We start from the raw sequence: 19,294 nt of genomic DNA, 5'->3' as shown, positions 1-19,294 counted from the left end.
ACATTTCGGTGCTTTATTTCGGTGCTTTTTCCCCCCCCTGAGATGTCACACACTTTGGATTCTAGCCAATCATTTTACCTTTGCAAGCGTAGTAGGCGGGCCCAGGTACGTACGTTCTTTTAGAGCAGAGCTACAGATTTAAAAAAGGCGAAGCGGTCAAAGTCTGGCTGTACTTCACAGCAAAAGATGCAAACTCAGCAGCAACAAGTGCTTTAAGCTGATACTGTGGTACTGTCAAAGGAGGTAACACCTCGAATCTGATGAAACACCTGGCGACGCATAGCGTTTTGTTAAAAGCCGAGAAATGCGCCGTATTTGATAGCTTGCTGCCAGACCTCACACCGAGCACATCTACTGCGGATGTGGTGCCTGTTATCGACCCGGAGTTAGCAACATCCCCCAAGAACCCGAAGAGGAGAGTCCTGGCCCCTAGCCCTGCCAGTGTAGCAGAAATGATGAGGATGATGATGCAGCAGCAGCCGTTCTTCTCTGCGTGAGTAGCTTCATGTTGTTCGTGTGTAATTTACGTACCACGTTATTACATTAATGCATGTAAGGTAAACTAGCAAACATCATCATAGCTACATGCGGCTGTCTTCTTGTTTGATGGCAGATGCTCCCTTCACCCTGGCCAAAAAGGCTAAAATGACCAAAGAAAAAGTGGAAAACAGTTAAACATGAGAGGTTTTTGGACAAAGTTTGTGTTTTTTTCCATTGTTTAAGCACTGCTTCCAGCCAAGAGTGATACCATATATGCCCCATAGCTGCAGAAAAGGCTAACATTGTTACCTTTTTACAAAAAAACAGCTAAACACGAGAGGTTTTTGGACAAAGTGTGTGTTCTCCATTCTTTAAGCACCGGCACCGTTTCAAAAGTACCGGTTTGGTACTGGTATCGGATAAAATCTAAACGATACCCATCCCTAATAAAGACATGCTGTGGAAGACGGACAGAGATTAATAACAAGCATGATTCAGTGCAGAGAGGTCTGTTAATACATAGTGAGTGAGAAAGGTGACTGGAAAGGAAAAACTCAATGCATCATGGGAATCCCCCGGCAGCCTACGTCTATTGCAGCATAACTAAGGGAGGATTCAGGGTCACCTGGTCCAGCCCTAACTATATGCTTTAGCAAAAAGGAAAGTTTGAAGCCTAATCTTGAAAGTAGAGATAGTGTCTGTCTCCTGAATCCAAACTGGAGGCTGGTTCCACAGAAGAGGGGCCTGAAAACTGAAGGCTCTGCCTCCCATTCTACTTTTAAATACTCTAGGAACAACAAGTAGGCCTGCAGAGCGAGAGCGAAGTGCTCTAATAGGGTGATATGGTACTACAAGGTCATTAAGATAAGATGGGGCCTGATTATTTAAGACCTTGTATGTGAGCAGCAGGATTTTGAATTCTGGATTTAACAGGAAGCCAAAACAGGAGAAATCTGCTCTCTCTTTCTAGCCCCTGTCAGGACTCTTGCTGCAGCATTTTGGATCAGCTGAAGGCTTTTCAGGGAGTTTTTAGGACTTCCTGATAATAATGAATTACAGTCGTCCAGCCTGGAAGTAATAAATGCATGAACTAGTTTTTCAGCGTCACTCTGAGACAGGATATTTCTAACTTTAGAGATGTTGCACAAATGGAAGAAAGCAGTCTTACATATTTGTTTAATATGTGCGTTGAAGGACATGTCCTGGTCAAAAATGACTCCAAGGTTCCTCACAGCGTTACTGGAGGCCAAGGTAATGCCATCCAGAGTAAGAATCTGCTTAGATACCATATTTCTAAGATTTTCAGGGCCGAGTACAATAACCTCAGTTTGATCTGAATTAAGAAGCAGAAAGTTAGCGGCCATCCAGGTCTTTATGTCTTTAAGACATTCCTGCAGTTTAACTCATTGGTGTGTGTTATCTGGCTTCATGGACAGATAGAGCTGGGTGTCATCAGCATAGCAGTGTAAATGTATGCTATGTCTTCTAATGATAATGCCTAAGGGAAGCATGTATAATGTAAACAGAATTGGTCCTAGCACTGAACCCTGTGGAACTCCATAATTAACCTCAGTGTGTGAAGAGGACTCTCCATTTACATGCACAAACTGGAGTCTATTAGATAGATATGATACAAACCACTGCAGCACAGTACCTGTAATACCTACAGCATGTTCTAATCGCTCTAATAGGATATTATGGTCGACAGTATCGAACGCTGCACTGAGGTCTAGCAGGACAAGCACAGAGATGAGTCCACTGTCAGAGGCCATAAGAAGATCATTTGTAACCTTCACTAAAGCTGTTTCTGTGCTGTGATGAGCTCTGAAACCTGACTGAAACTCTTCAAATAAACCTCTGCAGATGATCTGTTAGCTGTTTGACAACTACTCTTTCAAGGATGTTTGATATAAAGGAAGGTTGGAGATTGGCCTATAATTAGCTAAGACTGCTGGGTCTAGAGATGCTTTTTGAGTAAAGGTTTAACTACAGCCAGCTTGAAGGCCTGTGGTACATAGCTGATCATTAGAGATAGGTTGATCATATTTAAGATCGAAGAATTAATTTTAAATTAGTTTTGTAAGAATGGGGCCTAAAAGACACGTTGATGGTTTGGAGGAAGTAATTATTGAAGTTAACTCAGAAAGATCAATTGGAGAAAAAGAGTCTAAATGAATATCAATGGTACTAAGAGTAGCTGTAGATCAGGGGTGTCAAACTCAATTGCATAGGGGGCCAAAACTCAAGGCACACTTCAGGTCGCGGGCCAAACAAGATATACAGTTTTTGAACACACTAAAACAATGTTTTTTAAAGATAAATATGAATAAAAACAGACAGGAATATTATTCCAGAATAAATAAACTTAAAAAAAAATAAACTTTAACTTTAAACATTTTGCTCACCATAAAAATATATCCTGTCAAAATTATGCAAGTTAGAAACAAGAACATGCTGCCAAAAGCCCAGAAAAAATAAATGAAAGCAAACACAAGGTTGGAGCCGCATGTAGACGGAGCTGGGCGTTGCTTCAGGAGTGGAGCTAATAAACTGTGCGGCCATTCAGTGTCGTACTTTCCCTGAGTGCATCATTACACTGCAGCTCCATCTGAATCTGTACAGGTGCAGCTCAGCAAAGTGCGCTGACTTGGTTCAACATTACTGCAACAGGGAAAGTGAGGCAGGTTGCACAGGTGCATTTTTGACAGCTTCACTTGAAACGCCTTCACCACATCATACATGTCCATGAACTGACAGGTTTCCTTGCTGAGCTCAAAAACTACTGAGAACTTTTCCCCAACTCAGCCAGCGGACCTCTGTGTGATGAGGAATGTCGGCAAACTCTGAATCTATTTCCCACATAAAAGACTGAAACTGACGGTGATTTAAACTTTTAGCTCAGATAAAATGTACGGTCTGCGTTACGGTGAGCATTACATGCTCCATTTTTAGGACTTTACCACACAGCCTTTCCTGGTGTGTGATGCAGTGATATGCTGTTAACTCACCGGTACAGTTCTCCTGCATCTTTACTAGATCTTACATCCTGCACAACACCAGCGCTCCATCTGTAGTCCCAGGGCAGTTTCATGTCGGTTACACTTTGAAATACTTTTAAAAAATGTCTTTTCCTGTCGTTGTCCCGTGCATCGATTTAATTTCCAATATTTCCTCTCCACGGATGAAGATGGTCAGCTGTGCAATGTCCATCATGTCTGTACTTTCATCCAGGGGCGGAGCGTGGGGGTGGCTTACTGGGCTTAAGCCCGGGTTGTTTTGTCAGAAGCCCGGGGTATTTTGGAGTGTAATTTTTTCATAGTTAGATGCCTGGCTGACAACTGTATAAAACAAAAAGTACACACAATATTCGAAGCACATAGTGCACACTGTGGGAATTTACGACTGTGCGTGAATCCCCCCCTGATATTGGTATGATCCGAGCTCAGGCACTAAGCGACTGAGCGAGGGGGCGGGGCAGCTGCTACCTGTTAGTGCGCTGTTGGAGAAACAGAGCCAGCCATACTAAGGAGAGCTTAAGTTTGACCAGGTACCAAAGCAAATCATTCGTACCGTACAAATAATGTAAATATGACGTGAATCACGAAAGATTGATATGAAACTGATCACTTGACCAATATTACGTTACTTGCTCTTCAAGTGAATCAACAAATGGCGAAATGAAAAGCCGAACAAATGCTATTTTTTAGAGTCTTAGCTTACGTGTGTTTATTTCATATTTTCAATTCTTACCCTCCCCGACTAAATCGGTTTCAGTTAAATTCAAATTCAAATTCAAATTCAAATTTTATTTGTCACGTACACAGTCATACACAGTACGATATGTAGTGAAATGCTTGGACAACTGCTCGTGACCTAAAGAGAACAAAAAAGGAAAAGGCTATGAATAAGATAGGAAATAAATATGAAAAATTAAAAAGGGTAAATTTAACTAGGAAGGAATAAAATATAAATTAAGGTTAAAAATGAAATAACTGTACAACACAAATTAGAATGAAGGGTAAATTTAACTGGGAGAATAAGATAAAATATATAAATTAAAGTTGAAAATGAAATAACTGTACAACAAAATACACAATATAGAACTATATAAGAATGTATGAAGAAATATAAATAAATATATACACAATAACAGCAGCTGTACAAGTATTAACCGGAAATGAAGAATATAGTGACCAGTGTTGTGCAAAACCAAAGTCCAGAAAGTCCAGTGTGTGTGTAAGAACCATATGTGTGGGTCAGTACTGTGTGGTGGTGTGATTGAGAGACCGTATCGCCTGCGGGAAGAAGCTCCTCCTCAGTCTCTCTGTGTTGGTCTTCAGGGAGCGGAATCGCTTTCCTGACCTCAGCAGAGAGAACAGTCTGTTGTTGGGATGGCTGAGGTCCTTCACCATCTTCCTGGCCTTGGTCCAGCACCGCCTGCTGTAGATTGAGTGCAGGTCAGGGAGCTCGGAGCGGATGGTGCGCTCAGCTGACCGCACAACCCTCTGTAGAGCTCGTCTGTCCTGCATGGTGCTGTTCCCAAACCAGGTTAAGATGTTTCCCGCCAGGATGCTCTCTATGGTGCACGAGTAAAAGTTCCTGAGCACCTTGGAGGGCAGTTGGAAGTCTCTCAAGCGTCTGAGGTGGTAGAGACGCTGTCGGGCCTTTTTCACCACGGTGTTGATGTGACAGGACCATGACAGGTCCTGCGTGATGTGAACTCCGAGGTATTTGAAGCTGTCCACTCTCTCCACTGGGCACTCGTTGATGACGGGGGTCTGGTAGTTCCTCTCCTGCTTAGTGCTGAAGTCCACTATCAGCTCCTTTGTCTTACTGACGTTTAGAAGGAGGCTGTTCCTCTGGCACCAGTTCTCCAGATTCCTAATCTCCTTCAGGTAGGCCGTCTCGTTGTTATCAGAGATCAGGCCCACCACGACGGTGTCGTCAGCAAACTTGATGATGGTGGTGGAGCTGGTAGTGGCCACGCAGTCATATGTGTACAGAGAGTACAGCAGGGGGCTCAGAACACACCCCTGGGGGGCTCCAGTGCTGAGAGTGGTGGAGGCTGAGACATGTCCGCCCATCCTTACTGCCTGTGGTCTGCCAGTTAGGAAGTTGGAGATCCACTGACACATAGATGAGCTGAGTCCCAGATGCTCCAGCTTGGTGGTGAGTGTGGAGGGAATTATGGTGTTAAATGCAGAGCTGTAGTCTATGAAGAGCATTTTAACATAATTCCCCCTTCTAGTGTCCAAGTGAGTGAGTGATGTGTGGAGGAGATGAGAGATGGCATCGTCTGTGGAACGATTTGGACGGTAAGCGAACTGTAGTGGGTCCAGTGTGTCTGGTAGTGAAGAAATGATGAAGTCTCTGACCAGGCGTTCAAAGCACTTCATCACTACTGAGGTGAGGGCTACAGGGCGATAGTCATTGAGAGAAGCAGGGTGGGGTTTCTTCGGGACAGGAACAATGATGGACTCTTTGAAGCATGTGGGGATCACCGACTGAGATAAAGAGATGTTGAATATCTCAGTGAACACAGGAGCTAGCTGGTATGCGCAGTCTCTGAGGATACGACCTGGGATGCCGTCTGGTCCTGCTGCTTTCCTGGTGTTCACTCTCTTGAAGGCTCTCCTTACTTCATGCTCGGAGATGACGAGCACGTTTCCGGTGCTGGCAGTATCTTCCTGTCTGCAGCCGTTAGCGCCGCTAACACTAGCATTGTTGGAGACCTTAGCTGCAGCCTCGAAGCGAGCATAGAAAGTGTTCAGCTCGTCTGCCAAAGTCACGGCCGCGTTCGTCATACCGGTTGTTGGTGCTTTATAGTCCGTTATTGTCCTTAGTCCCCGCCACAGGCTCCTAGAGTCACTCTGTTGGAGTTGTGACTCTAGTTTCCTCCCGTAGCGCTGCTTCGCCTCTTTCACCGCCCTCCGCACGTTATATGACGCGGCTTTGTACGGGTCCATGTCCCCCGTCATGAGTCCCGTGTTGTAGGCAGCGGTGCGGGATCTCAGAGCGTCGCGGATGGTTTTATCCACCCACGGCTTCTGGTTGGGAAACGTTGTGATAGTCTTTGTCTCCACGGTATCATCCGCTAGTTTCCCGATGAATCCCACAACCGCTTCCGTAAACACGTTGACGTCATCGTCGGAGCTGTTTCTGAACATGTACTGAAATATAAGAATGGACATTAGAGGGTTCTTTCAAAGAAAAAACTCAGGTAAATGTTATTTTATATATTGTGCTTTGTATGTTGTTCAGTATATTTCTATGCAAAACAAGAGGGATTTCAGTACACAGCAGGATATTTACATTTGTAACCAGATATTTACACTTTACGGAGAAAACATAAAACATTTTTACTGTACAACATCAATTTAGAGTAAACTTTTGTTTTAGATAAATATTGAAATATCTTTTGAATTAGTTAAATGTCAGAATAAAGAGAGACAGAGCTGTCTATTTTTTATCACTTTCATCAAATTTAGGAGTACATATACACTAAGTTTATTGTTAATTAGTAAGAAACTCCAGACGATTCCATTCTGAGCTGAAGAAGCTTCTGATTGGTTAGTAGAGTCCATGTGAGTAAACTGGTGGCACAGCTGTGGATGCATATAAGGCAAAACACAGAGCCTTCTTCTTTGAAATGGGAAAATCAAGAGATGTCAACCAAAACACCAGGAAAAGAACTGTGGAGCTCCATAAGTGTGGCTCAGTTTTGAATACAATTTGGTGCCATTTGCAATTAAGAAATACAGATAGTTTCTCTCTTTACTCTTAAAGTTAACAAATATGTTTTTATATTTATCTAAAAAATAAACATTTAGTCTGATTTGATGTTACAATTAAAAAAGTGTTTTTATCTGAAGAGTTTGTAAATATCTGTATATTTGATGATTGTCAGCACAAAGAGGGAGAGAGAGGAGAATGAGGACAGAACAGATGAACAAGAGCAGGTGAGACACACATGTTAGTCAAATGGTTGTTTGCCAAAAGTATCACCGTATCACAGGTACTCATGTATCTCGTACCTAGTGTTTCTTTTTAGGTTTGTTACTTTTCAAATTCTATATTTATTAAGTTAAGTTGTTTGCAAAACAAGGCTAAATAATTATATAAACTTTTCTCAATCTAAATAGTGGACTTTGGTAGAATTAAAAAATACGTATAGTGCAGGTCTATGATAATTTCTAGTGGTACTATCATCTAGTTCTGATTCTGGTTCTGTCTTGGTTAAGTCCTCAGTAGTCCTGATTTTGAACTGTTGTAGTCCTGTTTTAATTCTGGATCAGTTCTGCGTCTGGTTGAATCGGGGTTTAGTCCTCGTGTCTTGATACAGCCCTAACTTTGTTCTGCCTTGCTGCTTAATTAAAAAACTAGTTTAAGGTGTCCTGCATGTGTGATATATATATTTCCCTATATGAAGTCATTCTTTTTTGAACAAAACTCAAAACAGAGCCAATTAATCTTTCAGTCATTTCTAACCCCACCCCCCCCAAAAAAAAAAAATCCCACATGCATACTACCCTTTAGGGCTAAGCCCCGGGTGTTTCAAATGTCTGGCTCCGCCTCTGCTTTCATCCACAGCAAGAGAGTATGCAGTGAAGTTTTTGCTTCTTTCACACAACTGTGTTCCTAAATCAGTGGCCATCTCACAAACCCGATCAGCAATCGTATTTCTGCTCAGGCTCACATTTGCCAAAATCTGCATTTTGTCTGGACAGAAGACGTCGCACACCTTCATCATGCAGCTCTTCAGAGTGGTACCGGGCTGATTTGGCTCCTCTGCTACAATAAAACTTGCGACACAACAGCTTCACTTTGTGATTTTGCTCTGATGAAAATCATCTGCTGGAATGTCAGATTCAATTCAATTTTATTTGTATAGCGCCAAATCACAACAGCAGTCGCCTCAAGGCGCTTTATATTGTACAAAGATTCTTCTTTAGCTCTTCTACCTTCTGTAGTTTCTGCTCTGGATTTTGGTTTTTCAGCTTATCCTGACGTTTTGTCTCGTAGTGCCATCTTAAATTAAATCCCTTAATTACAGCCATTGGCGGAGCGGGGGTGTCTTACTGGGCTTAAGCCCGGGTTGTTTTGTCAGAAGCCCGGGGTCTTTTGGAGTGTAATTTTTTCATAGTTAGATGCCTGGCTGACAGCTGTATAAAACAAAAAACTACACACAATATTCGAAGCACATAGTGCACACTGTGGGAATTTACAACTGTGCGTGAATCCCCCCTAATATTGGTATGATCTGAGCTCAGGCACTAAGCGAGGGGGCGGGGCAGCTGCTGCCTACAAGTGCGCTGTTGGAGAAACGGAGCCAGGCAGACAGAGGGGAACTGAAGTTCGACCAGGTACCAAAGCAAATCATTCGTACTGTACAAATAATGTAAATATGACGGTGCATCACGAAAGATTGATATCAAACTGATCACTTGACCCATATTACGTTACTCGCTCTTCAAGTGAATCAACAAATGGCGAAATGAAAAGCCAAACAACAACAATGCTGTTTCTTTAGAGAGTCTCAGCTTACATGTGTGTTTATTTCATATTTTCAGTTGTTTCCCTCCACGGCTAAATAAATCGGCTTCAGTAATGCACTGATATACAAGCATGGATATAAGGGGCTTCTTTCAAAGAAACAACTCTGGTAGTATTTTATATATTATGCTTTGTATGTTGTTCAGTATATTTCTAAGCAAAACAAGAGGAACTTCAATACACAGCAGTATATTCACAGTTGAAACCAGATATTTACACTTTATGGAAAACACAAGAACATTTTTACTGTACAACATCAATTTAGAGTAAACTTTTGTTTTAGATAAATATTGAAATATCTTTTGAATTAGTTAAATGTCAGAATAAAGAGAGACAGAGCTTCTATTTTTATCACTTTCATCAAATTTAGGAGTACATGTACACTAAGTTTACTGTTAATTAATAAGAAAACTCCAGACGATTCCATTCTGAGCTGAAGAAGCTTCTGATAGGTTAGTAGAGTCCATGTGAGTAAACTGGTGGCACAGCTGTGGATGCATATAAGGCAAAACACAGAGCCTGTTTCTGTGACATGGGAACATCAAGAGATGTCAACCAAAACACCAGGAAAAGAACTGTGGAGCTCCATAAGTGTGGCTCAGTTTTGAATACAATTTGGTGCCATTTGCAATTAAGAAATACAGATAGTTTCTCTCTTTACTCTTAAAGTTAACAAATATGTTTTTATATTTATCTAAAAAATAAACATTTAGTCTGATTTGATGTTACAATTAAAAAAGTGTTTTTATCTGAAGAGTTTGTAAATATCTGTATATTTGATGATTGTCAGCACAAAGAGGGAGAGAGAGGAGAATGAGGACAGAACAGATGAACAAGAGCAGGTGAGACACACATGTTAGTCAAATGGTTGTTTGCCAAAAGTATCACCGTATCACAGGTACTCATGTATCTCGTACCTAGTGTTTCTTTTTAGGTTTGTTACTTTTCAAATTCTATATTTATTAAGTTAAGTTGTTTGCAAAACAAGGCTAAATAATTATATAAACTTTTCTCAATCTAAATAGTGGACTTTGGTAGAATTAAAAAATACGTATAGTGCAGGTCTATGATAATTTCTAGTGGTACTATCATCTAGTTCTGATTCTGGTTCTGTCTTGGTTAAGTCCTCAGTACTCCTGATTTTGAACTATTGTAGTCCTGTTTTAATTCCGGATCAGTTCTGGGTCTGGTTGAATTGGGGTTTAGTCCTCGTGCCTTGATACAGCCCTGACTTTGTTCTGCCTCGCTGCTTAATTAAAAAACTAGTTTAAGGTGTCCTGCAGATTTGATATATATTTCTCCCTATATGACGTCATTCTTTTTTGAACAAAACTCCAAAAAGAGCCAATTAATCTTTCAGTCATTTCTAACCCCCCCCCCCCAAAAGAGAAAAAAAAATCCCACATGCATACTACCCTTTAGGGCTAAGCCCCGGGTGTTTCAAATGTCTGGAACCGCCTCTGATTACAGCCACATTAGCTCCACAAATAAGACACACGGGTTTACCAGCAATGTTTGAAGACATATATTCAGCCTCCCGCCGCCGGTGCTGAAAGGCTCTGTTTTCAGAATCAACTTTTGAGCTGAGCACTGCAGCTTCATCGTGCCATACGGAGCCTCAGCTCAGGTGGAACTAATCACAACACCCCCCTTTCAATGTTTTCTGGGCATGTCAACTACAACAAGACTCTTTGGTGCAATCGTAACTCACACGAGACATTTCCGAGCGATTCAAGTCTGGGCCCTACGCAGTACGCCAGGAGAGTGTCACTGGAAGCCCCTTTCAGCTGCTTCTGGAGAAAAGAGATGTCAGACTGGGCCGGGGGACTCTTTGCTGCCATCGGCCAGTATTGTGAGGGTAAGAGGGGAGACAATCACTTCATATGGTCAAAGATTGATGAGGTTTGAAGCCAGCGTTAACATGGTAGTACCTGAAAGGTAGTGAGCAGAGAAGTGCAAATAAACCTGGGGTCTACAACATCAGGCCTCGAGGGCCGGTGTCCTGCAGGTTTTAGGTATAACCCTGGGTCAACACACCTGAATCAAATGATTAGTTCATTACCAGGCCTCTGGAGAACTTCAAGAAATGTTGAGGAGGTAATTTAGCCATTTGAATCCCCTATGATGGATCAAGAATACATCTGAAACCTGCAGGACACCGGCCCTCGAGGCCTGGAGTTCGACACCTGTGAAATAAAGATTTGCCAAAGGAAGCCACATGCATTCAATTGGGACACTGACTAGCAAAGTGTCAAATGGAGAATGCGGGCGTCGATCCCGCTACCTCTCGCATGCTAAGCGAGCGCTCTACCATTTGAGCTAACTCCCCTGTGCCACATGTCTTACTTATTACAGGCTACACTTTGTCCATACTTGTTGTATGATCAAAATAGGGAAGGGGCACAAATCCTGAAATCTGCAAAGCATCCAGGAGGTGGCTGAGAGACTAAGGCGGCTCGCTGACAATCCACTGTCATGCTAACGTGACTGAATGCCATCAGCCTTAGAGACAGACTGAGGAGACTGGACATCCAAGGGACTGTGGACTAGAGCCACTGCTAATTCACATTGAATGAAGCCAACTGAGGGAGGTGGTTCTAATCAATATGCTTACCGACCTCCTCCCCTTGGTTTTCAGTGTAGGGCAAGTTGGCCATTAGGAATGTTGCTATTCTGGAAGCAGAACGTCTTTCTGCTACTGTATTAGCAGACCATTGTCTTTAACATGACCTGTGCAACAAGACCACATGGTGAACTAAAGTGAATACTGAGCCAAAGAAGAGCATTGCATCATGCCTGCTTTGGCAGCCAATCTTACACTGACAAGATGCATCAACATAAGCAGAAAGAGCTCTCGACGAGGATGGGATTCGAACCCACGCGTGCACAGCACAATGGATTAGCAGTCCATCGCCTTAACCTCTCGGCCACCTCATCTGCCGCACACTGCGCTTTGCCAGTAGCATTGGGAATTGACGAGGGATAATGTGTGAGCTGATCGCTGGTGTATGGACGCAGGGAGATTGACTCCAGATCCCCGACGAGGGGCTGCGTAACACTTTGGTAGAAGCCTGGAGTGATGCTGGCTTCTTCTTTGAGCCTGTTCTTCTTGGGGGTTGCCAGAGTGGATCGTCTGCCTCCATCTCACCCTGCCCCTAGCATTCTCCTCTGTCACACCAACCCTCTGCATGTCCTACTTGGCTACGTCTATGAACGTTGTCTTTGGTCTTTCTCTTATTCTCCTGCCCAGCCGCTCCGTATTTAACACCCTTTTCCCAGTATATCTTATATCCCTCCTCTGCACATGTGCAAATCACCTCAGCCTTGCTGGCCTAACGTCGTCTGCAAACGGCTCAACCCCAGCTGTCCCTCGCACGTGGTCATTTCACATCTGTTCCATCCTGGACACTCCCAAGCAAAAGCTTATCATCTTCAACTCTGCAGACTCCATCTGTGCCACACATCAGAGCAGCTCTCACTACCATCTTCTAAAGCTTGCCTTTCGCACTTGCTGCTATCCTTGTGTGACAAATCACCCCTGAATTTGCTCTCCACCCACACCCAATGGATTGGCTACACGCATGGCTTTGGGTCTCCTCGCAGATGTCCAAAAGTGTCCTGGAGAATGCGGGTATCGATCCCGCTGCCTCTCACATGCAAAGCGAGCGCTCTACCATTTGAGCTAATTCCCCATTGAGGCTTGAGCGCTGCAGCTTCATCGTGCCATACGGAGCCTCAGCTCAGGTGGAACTAATCACCACACCCCCCTTTCAATGTTTTCTGGGCTTGTCAACTACAACAAGACTCTTTGGTGCAATCGTAACTCACACGAGACATTTCCGAGCGATTCAAGTCTGGGCCCTACGCAGTACGCCAGGAGAGTGTCACTGGAAGCCCCTTTCAGCTGCTTCTGGAGAAAAGAGATGTCAGACTGGGCCGGGGGACTCTTTGCTGCCATCGGCCAGTATTGTGAGGGTAAGAGGGGAGACAATCACTTCATATGGTCAAAGATTGATGAGGTTTGAAGCCAGCGTTAACATGGTAGTACCTGAAAGGTAGTGAGCGGAGAAGTGCAAATAAACCTGGGGTGTACAACATCAGGCCTCGAGGGCCGGTGTCCTGCAGGTTTTAGGTATAACCCTGGGTCAACACACCTGAATCAAATGATTAGTTCATTACCAGGCCTCTGGAGAACTTCAAGAAATGTTGAGGAGGTAATTTAGCCATTTGAATCCCCTATGATGGATCAAGAATACATCTGAAACCTGCAGGACACCGGCCCTCGAGGCCTGGAGTTCGACACCTGTGAAATAAAGATTTGCCAAAGGAAGCCACATGCATTCAATTGGGACACTGACTAGCAAAGTGTCAAATGGAGAATGCGGGCGTCGATCCCGCTACCTCTCGCATGCTAAGCGAGCGCTCTACCATTTGAGCTAACTCCCCTGTGCCACATGTCTTACTTATTACAGGCTACACTTTGTCCATACTTGTTGTATGATCAAAATAGGGAAGGGGCACAAATCCTGAAATCTGCAAAGCATCCAGGAGGTGGCTGAGAGACTAAGGCGGCTCGCTGACAATCCACTGTCATGCTAACGTGACTGAATGCCATCAGCCTTAGAGACAGACTGAGGAGACTGGACATCCAAGGGACTGTGGACTAGAGCCACTGCTAATTCACATTGAATGAAGCCAACTGAGGGAGGTGGTTCTAATCAATATGCTTACCGACCTCCTCCCCTTGGTTTTCAGTGTAGGGCAAGTTGGCCATTAGGAATGTTGCTATTCTGGAAGCAGAACGTCTTTCTGCTACTGTATTAGCAGACCATTGTCTTTAACATGACCTGTGCAACAAGACCACATGGTGAACTAAAGTGAATACTGAGCCAAAGAAGAGCATTGCATCATGCCTGCTTTGGCAGCCAATCTTACACTGACAAGATGCATCAACATAAGCAGAAAGAGCTCTCGACGAGGATGGGATTCGAACCCACGCGTGCACAGCACAATGGATTAGCAGTCCATCGCCTTAACCTCTCGGCCACCTCATCTGCCGCACACTGCTCTTTGCCAGTAGCATTGGGAATTGACGAGGGATAATGTGTGAGCTGATCGCTGGTGTATGGACGCAGGGAGATTGACTCCAGATCCCCGACGAGGGGCTGCGTAACACTTTGGTAGAAGCCTGGAGTGATGCTGGCTTCTTCTTTGAGCCTGTTCTTCTTGGGGGTTGCCAGAGTGGATCGTCTGCCTCCATCTCACCCTGCCCCTAGCATTCTCCTCTGTCACACCAACCCTCTGCATGTCCTACTTGGCTACGTCTATGAACGTTGTCTTTGGTCTTTCTCTTATTCTCCTGCCCAGCCGCTCCGTATTTAACACCCTTTTCCCAGTATATCTTATATCCCTCCTCTGCACATGTGCAAATCACCTCAGCCTTGCTGGCCTAACGTCGTCTGCAAACGGCTCAACCCCAGCTGTCCCTCGCACGTGGTCATTTCACATCTGTTCCATCCTGGACACTCCCAAGCAAAAGCTTATCATCTTCAACTCTGCAGACTCCATCTGTGCCACACATCAGAGCAGCTCTCACTACCATCTTCTAAAGCTTGCCTTTCGCACTTGCTGCTATCCTTGTGTGACAAATCACCCCTGAATTTGCTCTCCACCCACACCCAATGGATTGGCTACACGCATGGCTTTGGGTCTCCTCGCAGATGTCCAAAAGTGTCCTGGAGAATGCGGGTATCGATCCCGCTGCCTCTCACATGCAAAGCGAGCGCTCTACCATTTGAGCTAATTCCCCATTGAGGGTTGAGCGCTGCAGCTTCATCGTGCCATACGGAGCCTCAGCTCAGGTGGAACTAATCACAACACCCCCCTTTCAATGTTTTCTGGGCTTGTCAACTACAACAAGACTCTTTGGTGCAATCGTAACTCACACGAGACATTTCCGAGCGATTCAAGTCTGGGCCCTACGCAGTACGCCAGGAGAGTGTCACTGGAAGCCCCTTTCAGCTGCTTCTGGAGAAAAGAGATGTCAGACTGGGCCGGGGGACTCTTTGCTGCCATCGGCCAGTATTGTGAGGGTAAGAGGGGACACAATCACTTCATATGGTCAAAGATTGATGAGGTTTGAAGCCAGCGTTAACATGGTAGTACCTGAAAGGTAGTGAGCGGAGAAGTGCAAATAAACCTGGGGTGTACAACATCAGGCCTCGAGGGCCGGTGTCCTGCAGGTTTTAGGTATAACCCTGGGTCAACACACCTGAATCAAATGATTAGTTCATTACCAGGCCTCTGGAGAACTTCAAGAAATGTTGAGGAGGTAATTTAGCCATTTGAATCCCCTATGATGGATCAAGAATACATCTGAAACCTGCAGGACACCGGCCCTCGAGGCCTGGAGTTCGACACCTGTGAAATAAAGATTTGCCAAAGGAAGCCACATGCATTCAATTGGGACACTGACTAGCAAAGTGTCAAATGGAGAATGCGGGCGTCGATCCCGCTACCTCTCGCATGCTAAGCGAGCGCTCTACCATTTGAGCTAACTCCCCTGTGCCACATGTCTTACTTATTACAGGCTACACTTTGTCCATACTTGTTGTATGATCAAAATAGGGAAGGGGCACAAATCCTGAAATCTGCAAAGCATCCAGGAGGTGGCTGAGAGACTAAGGCGGCTCGCTGACAATCCACTGTCATGCTAACGTGACTGAATGCCATCAGCCTTAGAGACAGACTGAGGAGACTGGACATCCAAGGGACTGTGGACTAGAGCCACTGCTAATTCACATTGAATGAAGCCAACTGAGGGAGGTGGTTCTAATCAATATGCTTACCGACCTCCTCCCCTTGGTTTTCAGTGTAGGGCAAGTTGGCCATTAGGAATGTTGCTATTCTGGAAGCAGAACGTCTTTCTGCTACTGTATTAGCAGACCATTGTCTTTAACATGACCTGTGCAACAAGACCACATGGTGAACTAAAGTGAATACTGAGCCAAAGAAGAGCATTGCATCATGCCTGCTTTGGCAGCCAATCTTACACTGACAAGATGCATCAACATAAGCAGAAAGAGCTCTCGACGAGGATGGGATTCGAACCCACGCGTGCACAGCACAATGGATTAGCAGTCCATCGCCTTAACCTCTCGGCCACCTCATCTGCCGCACACTGCGCTTTGCCAGTAGCATTGGGAATTGACGAGGGATAATGTGTGAGCTGATCGCTGGTGTATGGACGCAGGGAGATTGACTCCAGATCCCCGACGAGGGGCTGCGTAACACTTTGGTAGAAGCCTGGAGTGATGCTGGCTTCTTCTTTGAGCCTGTTCTTCTTGGGGGTTGCCAGAGTGGATCGTCTGCCTCCATCTCACCCTGCCCCTAGCATTCTCCTCTGTCACACCAACCCTCTGCATGTCCTACTTGGCTACGTCTATGAACGTTGTCTTTGGTCTTTCTCTTATTCTCCTGCCCAGCCGCTCCGTATTTAACACCCTTTTCCCAGTATATCTTATATCCCTCCTCTGCACATGTGCAAATCACCTCAGCCTTGCTGGCCTAACGTCGTCTGCAAACGGCTCAACCCCAGCTGTCCCTCGCACGTGGTCATTTCACATCTGTTCCATCCTGGACACTCCCAAGCAAAAGCTTATCATCTTCAACTCTGCAGACTCCATCTGTGCCACACATCAGAGCAGCTCTCACTACCATCTTCTAAAGCTTGCCTTTCGCACTTGCTGCTATCCTTGTGTGACAAATCACCCCTGAATTTGCTCTCCACCCACACCCAATGGATTGGCTACACGCATGGCTTTGGGTCTCCTCGCAGATGTCCAAAAGTGTCCTGGAGAATGCGGGTATCGATCCCGCTGCCTCTCACATGCAAAGCGAGCGCTCTACCATTTGAGCTAATTCCCCATTGAGGGTTGAGCGCTGCAGCTTCATCGTGCCATACGGAGCCTCAGCTCAGGTGGAACTAATCACAACACCCCCCTTTCAATGTTTTCTGGGCTTGTCAACTACAACAAGACTCTTTGGTGCAATCGTAACTCACACGAGACATTTCCGAGCGATTCAAGTCTGGGCCCTACGCAGTACGCCAGGAGAGTGTCACTGGAAGCCCCTTTCAGCTGCTTCTGGAGAAAAGAGATGTCAGACTGGGCCGGGGGACTCTTTGCTGCCATCGGCCAGTATTGTGAGGGTAAGAGGGGAGACAATCACTTCATATGGTCAAAGATTGATGAGGTTTGAAGCCAGCGTTAACATGGTAGTACCTGAAAGGTAGTGAGCGGAGAAGTGCAAATAAACCTCTACAACATCAGGCCTCGAGGGCCGGTGTCCTGCAGGTTTTAGGTATAACCCTGGGTCAACACACCTGAATCAAATGATTAGTTCATTACCAGGCCTCTGGAGAACTTCAAGAAATGTTGAGGAGGTAATTTAGCCATTTGAATCCCCTATGATGGATCAAGAATACATCTGAAACCTGCAGGACACCGGCCCTCGAGGCCTGGAGTTCGACACCTGTGAAATAAAGATTTGCCAAAGGAAGCCACATGCATTCAATTGGGACACTGACTAGCAAAGTGTCAAATGGAGAATGCGGGCGTCGATCCCGCTACCTCTCGCATGCTAAGCGAGCGCTCTACCATTTGAGCTAACTCCCCTGTGCCACATGTCTTACTTATTACAGGCTACACTTTGTCCATACTTGTTGTATGATCAAAATAGGGAAGGGGCACAAATCCTGAAATCTGCAAAGCATCCAGGAGGTGGCTGAGAGACTAAGGCGGCTCGCTGACAATCCACTGTCATGCTAACGTGACTGAATGCCATCAGCCTTAGAGACAGACTGAGGAGACTGGACATCCAAGGGACTGTGGACTAGAGCCACTGCTAATTCACATTGAATGAAGCCAACTGAGGGAGGTGGTTCTAATCAATATGCTTACCGACCTCCTCCCCTTGGTTTTCAGTGTAGGGCAAGTTGGCCATTAGGAATGTTGCTATTCTGGAAGCAGAACGTCTTTCTGCTACTGTATTAGCAGACCATTGTCTTTAACATGACCTGTGCAACAAGACCACATGGTGAACTAAAGTGAATACTGAGCCAAAGAAGAGCATTGCATCATGCCTGCTTTGGCAGCCAATCTTACACTGACAAGATGCATCAACATAAGCAGAAAGAGCTCTCGACGAGGATGGGATTCGAACCCACGCGTGCACAGCACAATGGATTAGCAGTCCATCGCCTTAACCTCTCGGCCACCTCATCTGCCGCACACCGCTCTTTGCCAGTAGCATTGGGAATTGACGAGGGATAATGTGTGAGCTGATCGCTGGTGTATGGACGCAGGGAGATTGACTCCAGATCCCCGACGAGGGGCTGCGTAACACTTTGGTAGAAGCCTGGAGTGATGCTGGCTTCTTCTTTGAGCCTGTTCTTCTTGGGGGTTGCCAGAGTGGATCGTCTGCCTCCATCTCACCCTGCCCCTAGCATTCTCCTCTGTCACACCAACCCTCTGCATGTCCTACTTGGCTACGTCTATGAACGTTGTCTTTGGTCTTTCTCTTATTCTCCTGCCCAGCCGCTCCGTATTTAACACCCTTTTCCCAGTATATCTTATATCCCTCCTCTGCACATGTGCAAATCACCTCAGCCTTGCTGGCCTAACGTCGTCTGCAAACGGCTCAACCCCAGCTGTCCCTCGCACGTGGTCATTTCACATCTGTTCCATCCTGGACACTCCCAAGCAAAAGCTTATCATCTTCAACTCTGCAGACTCCATCTGTGCCACACATCAGAGCAGCTCTCACTACCATCTTCTAAAGCTTGCCTTTCGCACTTGCTGCTATCCTTGTGTGACAAATCACCCCTGAATTTGCTCTCCACCCACACCCAATGGATTGGCTACACGCATGGCTTTGGGTCTCCTCGCAGATGTCCAAAAGTGTCCTGGAGAATGCGGGTATCGATCCCGCTGCCTCTCACATGCAAAGCGAGCGCTCTACCATTTGAGCTAATTCCCCATTGAGGGTTGAGCACTGCAGCTTCATCGTGCCATACGGAGCCTCAGCTCAGGTGGAACTAATCACAACACCCCCCTTTCAATGTTTTCTGGGCTTGTCAACTACAACAAGACTCTTTGGTGCAATCGTAACTCACACGAGACATTTCCGAGCGATTCAAGTCTGGGCCCTACGCAGTACGCCAGGAGAGTGTCACTGGAAGCCCCTTTCAGCTGCTTCTGGA

The 19,294-nt window shown here is 45.4% G+C and overlaps 12 non-coding genes across 12 annotated transcripts; all 12 read right to left on the bottom strand.

Moving 5' to 3' along the window:
* Nucleotides 1-11,289: 11,289 nt before the first annotated feature.
* Nucleotides 11,290-11,362, bottom strand: trnaa-agc (transfer RNA alanine (anticodon AGC)). Its single transcript has one exon. It is a non-coding gene; the product is annotated as a tRNA-Ala (tRNA).
* Nucleotides 11,363-11,888: 526 nt separating this feature from the next.
* Nucleotides 11,889-11,970, bottom strand: trnas-gcu (transfer RNA serine (anticodon GCU)). The gene has a single exon. It is a non-coding gene; the product is annotated as a tRNA-Ser (tRNA).
* Nucleotides 11,971-12,652: 682 nt separating this feature from the next.
* On the bottom strand, nucleotides 12,653-12,725 carry trnaa-ugc (transfer RNA alanine (anticodon UGC)). Its single transcript has one exon. It is a non-coding gene; the product is annotated as a tRNA-Ala (tRNA).
* A 681-nt stretch (nucleotides 12,726-13,406) lies between these two features.
* trnaa-agc (transfer RNA alanine (anticodon AGC)) lies at nucleotides 13,407-13,479 on the bottom strand. Its single transcript has one exon. It is a non-coding gene; the product is annotated as a tRNA-Ala (tRNA).
* Nucleotides 13,480-14,005: 526 nt separating this feature from the next.
* On the bottom strand, nucleotides 14,006-14,087 carry trnas-gcu (transfer RNA serine (anticodon GCU)). Its single transcript has one exon. It is a non-coding gene; the product is annotated as a tRNA-Ser (tRNA).
* Nucleotides 14,088-14,769: 682 nt separating this feature from the next.
* trnaa-ugc (transfer RNA alanine (anticodon UGC)) lies at nucleotides 14,770-14,842 on the bottom strand. Its single transcript has one exon. It is a non-coding gene; the product is annotated as a tRNA-Ala (tRNA).
* A 681-nt stretch (nucleotides 14,843-15,523) lies between these two features.
* trnaa-agc (transfer RNA alanine (anticodon AGC)) lies at nucleotides 15,524-15,596 on the bottom strand. The gene has a single exon. It is a non-coding gene; the product is annotated as a tRNA-Ala (tRNA).
* Nucleotides 15,597-16,122: 526 nt separating this feature from the next.
* On the bottom strand, nucleotides 16,123-16,204 carry trnas-gcu (transfer RNA serine (anticodon GCU)). Its single transcript has one exon. It is a non-coding gene; the product is annotated as a tRNA-Ser (tRNA).
* Nucleotides 16,205-16,886: 682 nt separating this feature from the next.
* On the bottom strand, nucleotides 16,887-16,959 carry trnaa-ugc (transfer RNA alanine (anticodon UGC)). Its single transcript has one exon. It is a non-coding gene; the product is annotated as a tRNA-Ala (tRNA).
* A 676-nt stretch (nucleotides 16,960-17,635) lies between these two features.
* trnaa-agc (transfer RNA alanine (anticodon AGC)) lies at nucleotides 17,636-17,708 on the bottom strand. The gene has a single exon. It is a non-coding gene; the product is annotated as a tRNA-Ala (tRNA).
* A 526-nt stretch (nucleotides 17,709-18,234) lies between these two features.
* trnas-gcu (transfer RNA serine (anticodon GCU)) lies at nucleotides 18,235-18,316 on the bottom strand. Its single transcript has one exon. It is a non-coding gene; the product is annotated as a tRNA-Ser (tRNA).
* Nucleotides 18,317-18,998: 682 nt separating this feature from the next.
* trnaa-ugc (transfer RNA alanine (anticodon UGC)) lies at nucleotides 18,999-19,071 on the bottom strand. Its single transcript has one exon. It is a non-coding gene; the product is annotated as a tRNA-Ala (tRNA).
* Nucleotides 19,072-19,294: the final 223 nt, after the last annotated feature.

The sequence above is a fragment of the Maylandia zebra genome, linkage group LG12 (assembly GCF_041146795.1).
Source record: "Maylandia zebra isolate NMK-2024a linkage group LG12, Mzebra_GT3a, whole genome shotgun sequence".
NCBI lineage: Eukaryota > Metazoa > Chordata > Actinopteri > Cichliformes > Cichlidae > Maylandia > Maylandia zebra.
The sequence above is the reverse complement of the archived record's forward strand: the minus strand, read 5'-3'. Positions and strand labels throughout refer to the sequence as shown.